General features: G+C 32.7%; 1 pseudogene; it reads left to right on the top strand.

The window, feature by feature from the left end:
- The first annotated feature begins 1,589 nt into the window (after nt 1-1,589).
- On the top strand, nt 1,590-5,104 carry LOC129299196 (linoleate 13S-lipoxygenase 2-1, chloroplastic-like; annotated as a pseudogene).
- Nucleotides 5,105-5,395: the final 291 nt, after the last annotated feature.

Genomic DNA, 5,395 nt, shown 5'->3' with positions numbered 1-5,395 from the left:
AAGAAAGCTTGCACCTTGTTTGGACTTTTTGACCACTTATGGGATCAACATCAACTTAAAGTATTAAAATGTACTGTATACAATACTTATCGCATTACTTATTTACTAAAAATCATAAGAACCAACTTTTATGGCTGAAAGCATTTTTTTTTAAAGTTTAACATAGCATCAATTCATTTCCGTATTTTATGTGTACTTAAGTTTATTTGTTATCGACTCGCCATGCTTGCACGGATCTAAAAAATAATCAATTCAGGACTTGTTTAGCTTCTATTTTTAAAATAAAAAATGAAAAAAAATCGTTTGGAAAATACTTTGAATTTAGTTATTTATAAAACTATTCTCTTTTTTGTTTTTTAAAAAATGAAATAGTCTTAAAGTTATTTTCATTTCATTTCTTAATTTTAAAGTACACTACATTTGATTATTAGAAAATAATTAGCTTAATTTATTTTTATTATAAACCATTATCATTAATAACCTACAACTATAACTATTAGTCTATTTCTTAATTATAAAACTGTTTTTATATTAACATAATCAAATGAATTTTTATTTTGTTTTGTTTTGAAAAACTGTGTTACAAAACAATTTTTTAAAATAGAAAATAAGAACAGAAACCAAACAGTTTGTTAATCTTTTGAATTATTATTTTCCCCTCCAATATATATATAAAGGGTCTGGTGAAAGAGTTTTGAAATCTGAAACGAAATTATCTAAGAGATCTAATGTATTATTCAATCTGTAAAAAAGGTAAAGCATTTTTAATTAATTTTATTTTTAAATAAAGTAGTTACCTACTTTTAAACTAACTTTATATGTCTTTTCATATTTACTTTTATTAAATATCCTACAATAAATATAAGTCATTATCAATAGGGATATTTTGAAAAAAGTAATGATTACACTTCAAAGAGACTAAAAATATCTTATATTTTGAACATCCAACTCTTCAAAAATAATTTATATTTTTGAACAGGGAGAGTATTATTTTTCTATCTTTATAACATTTTCCCTAGTTTTTTGAGCTGTAAAATCAAATATTAAATTATTTAAGAGGCTAATGCTTAATGAAAAAATATTGACTACAGGTTATATATATAGGATATAAATAAGTAATTAATTGATAATTAAAATATAGAATTAATATTAATATTTAAGGAAAAAATAATGATAAATTATATAGAGTATAATTGAATATTAGTTTAGGTTTAAGGCGGCGGCCCTAGCTTATTAGGGCGGCCTGATGTCAATGCACGGAGCATGCAATTAAAGTCAACAATAACTAAGCGCAAGTGTATGTATAGTTGAAGTTGGATGACGGAAATGAAGACAAAAGTGTACATGTTATGTATTCTCAACTACAAGGAAACGGAGGGGAAGCTACCATATTCATATTATATTGATTGAATTGAAGAAGGGGAGCAAGCAGGAAGATACATTAAATTAAAAGCAATTGAATGAGTCAGCCCCCAAGTAGGCAGGAATATATGAATCAGAATTGTGAGTATATGAACCACATCTCTATCCCTAGCTCGTGAGAGAGAGACTGCGCAGGAAGAAAAGTCCCCAAAGAAAGAATCTCCAGTGTATATAAAGAGGAGGACAGATCAAGGATTGGCAAGTACGTACGTACGTGCATGAGACCATCAGATATTCAGAGAGCTTTTAATTAAGGAAACAATGGAGAATCATTGGAAGGTTAAAGGGACGGCCAGAGTGTCCAAGCTTAAAGACTTGTTTGGCAAGTCTCTCTGGATTGAGCTGGTGCATCCTGCCCCAGACACGACGACCACCATCAAAGGGGAAGCACGCAGGAGAGGCAAGACTGACAATCAGATATTTCTGTACGACACGTCGTTTGAGATCCCCAGAGATCATTCTGGGAGGTGGGGGCTGTTCTGGTGCGGAATGACCACCACAACGAGATGTTCCTCCGCGACATTCTTCTCGACGGCTTCCCTCAAGGCCCTCTGCGCTTCACCTGTGATTCTTGGATCCAGCCTTCTCTCCCCAGAGTCTTCTTTCTTCTCCAACAAGCTGGTTCGTTTAATTTCTTTTCTAATTACTCCCTCATTAATTAGTTTTTTTTAAAAAAAAAAAATGTTTGCTGGTGTACGTCCTTAAATATTTGGTTAACATACAACTTATCAAAAGATTTGATTCTTGATAAAAGAATAACATATAATTTTGCAAATTAAACTGACACTACTTAATAATGGAGTTTAGTTTTTATTGTTGTACGGCTCCCACATGCTTGACTGATATGAGGGGGGAAAGCCTAATCAAAAAATTACTGTTGTTTCTTTTACTCACATGCTGCTGCTGAAGAAAACTACAATTCTTTTCCTACAAAACAGGGCTGTGGATGGCTTAATACTAGAGTCTCTGGGCACTTGTTAATTCCATTACCGATGAAAATTGTATATTTATGTAAAGTTTTCTTTTAAAAAAAAATAAATAAAATAAAATAAAACAAACTTAAAAAAAAGGAATAAATTTATAAATCTCACCTTCATAAGGGTTAAATCATTCCATTACTATATTTATAAAGACATGATGTTAGATCTTCCTATAAATCATTTAAGAAGGTTGGCCAAGAAAGCAAATCATTTAAGAAGCCTTATTTTACTTATTTTAAAAATTATGATGAAAAAAAGAATTTGCATATACTTTGTGCTCCCCACAAATAACAACAAAAGTTATCAAGATGGGCTTAAAGCATCAAAAAAATTAAAATTCGCTTGAATACTAATAGATATATAGCACGAAATTAAAATTACTTATAAGATATTATTAACAATACCTATAAATTAGAATGGTGTTTTTGAAAACTAATTTACAGTTTTAATTTTAGTATAATATATAAATATATTTGCTTGTTCTTCACAAGAAAAACATAATAAATTTTTGGTAAATAAAAAATTCTCAACTTAAAGATGAGAAATGATATGAAATTATAAAGTTACATTACATATTACTCCTTCTGGTTCAACTTATAAATATTTTTTTCAACTCATTTTGCTTCAAAATAAAACACTTAATAGTTAGTAGGTTTTGAATTTTTTTATTTTACTATTATTTTTATTAACTTAATTTCTGTGTAACTTGATTAGTATTTATTATATTTTTCTCACTCTTTATAATAACTAAAACTTTATTGATTTATAAGGAGGATCACACTTTTTTATGTTATAGTACTTTATTAAAAAATAATATCTCTTTCATATAATTTATCATTGACAATTAAAAAAGATAAAAAAAACTTATAATATTTTTAATAAAAAAAAGGATATAATTTGATTAATATTTAAATTATATTAAAAATATTTTATATTTTGGATTGGAGGTAGTATTCGTTAAACCACGCCTCCAGCAATTTTTTTTCCGACATCACCAGCACGCCATGAATATACGACTAAAAGCTGAACTTGTTGATATCACGTTGTGAATTAATTAATGTGAGAGTAGAGAAATTAAAAGTGGGATTTGCATGGGAATGTCGCAGTCGTATCTGCCATCAGAAACCAAAGTAGCCTGAAAAGGCTGAGAGAGGAGGAGCTGGTGGCAGTAAGGGGCAGTGGCGACGGAGAGAGAAAGAGTTCCGACAGAATATATGACTACGATGTCTATAACGACCTGGGCAACCCTGATTCCAACATCGACCTTGCCAGACCCATTCTTGGTGGCTCCCTGCATCCCTACCCTAGACGCTGTCGTACTGGTCGCAAACCTTCTTCTACAGGTACGTCTCTTCTCTCTTTCTCATTTCTTGCTCAATTTTTAGCATATGTTTGGTGTTCCTAGTTGTTATCTGCGTAGGTCACATCATATTTATACTTATTTTACTGTGGAACTGTGTTGTGATATTGCAGACCCATCTTCGGAGACAAGAAGTTCAAGTGTGTATGTTCCTCGCGACGAAGCATTCTCTGAGACCAAGCAGACTCAGTTCACCACAACCACAATATGTGCAGTGGTGAGTGCACTGATACAATCCTTAGATGTGGTGCTGACGGATCAAGACCTTGGATTTTTGACATTCTTGGAAATAGATATGCTTTTCAAAGACGGCTTTAAGGTACCTCCTCTCAAGAACGGTGGCAACGGGTGCATCCCCAACCTCATTAAAGCTGTTTCAGATAGCCAGCAAGCATTGCGCTTCGAGGCCCCTGATACTTTCAACAGTAAGTATAATTTAAAATCATAAGTTTAAGCCAACAGAAAAGAGTTATGAATAATCTTGTTCTGTAACTCTCTTTACTTGACATGTTTGTGAAATTTGGAACTGTAGGGGATAGATTCTTTTGTTTTTCTGATGAGGAATTTGCCAGAGAGACTTTGGCAGGTGTCACCCCTGTAGCATAAAAATGGTTAAGGTATGAATTGATGTGGATTATTACGGTTTAATTTCTTCATCATATTAGTTTATATTTTCAATAATTTATGTCTTCTGGGACTATTTTATTATTTATCATTCAGGAATGGCCACTGACTAGTAAGTTAAACCCCAGTATCTATGGTTCGCCCGAATCAGCAATCACCAGAGATGTAATTGAGCAGCAGATAAGCGGCTACACCACTGTTGAAAAGGTACACTATTAAATTAACCGAACAAAGTTGTTAACCAACGTTACAAATAATTTGATTTGTTTAACATGTTATAATTTTAACTAAACACATATTATCCAAGCGTTTTGATCTCAGTTGAAAAATATAGACATTGTTTTTCACTGCCCTTATAACCTGCAGCCATGTCTGTAAAACACTGGTCCTAAGGTTGTTTGATGAATACATGCGCAATGCAGGCCATTGGAGAGAAGAAGTTGTTCATCATAGATTACCATGATTTAACTGCTTCCATATGTGAGCAAGTGAGGCAACTCGAGGGAAGAACATTGTATGGATCAAGGAGTGTTCTTCTTGACCGCAACAAGGCACACTGAAGCCACTGGCTATTGAGCTACTAGACCACCATGGATGGGAAGCCGCTGTGGAGGCAAGTCTTCACGCCTCTGGTGGTCCACCAATCTTTGGCTATGGAGACTTGCCAAGCTCATGTGCTTGCCCATGATTCTGGTGTCCATGAACTTATCAGCCATTGGTTTGTATCTTTACGCTTTTATCTTTTATCCATCTTTCATGCACTGAGTTACTTAGAAACACAGGCACTGATATGCTCACATTACTGATCAAAATGAAATATCAGATATAACACGTATTGAATCATTGCTAAGTCCATGTTGAATGATAATGAAAGCAAGAATCAGTTCTTGAAAATAATAAATTTCTTGGCGGTAGTCCTTTTGTGAAGTGACAGAGGGATATTGCTTTGAGGATTTATGTTGTTCTGAAAGACTATTTAGGTTTTTACCAATTTCGAGAAATGAACCAA

This window comes from Prosopis cineraria, unplaced genomic scaffold (assembly GCF_029017545.1).
Source record: "Prosopis cineraria cultivar Desert tree isolate PC_DT_omini unplaced genomic scaffold, ASM2901754v1 PC1072, whole genome shotgun sequence".
Lineage (NCBI taxonomy): Eukaryota > Viridiplantae > Streptophyta > Magnoliopsida > Fabales > Fabaceae > Prosopis > Prosopis cineraria.
This window is presented reverse-complemented; position numbering and strand designations above follow the sequence as displayed.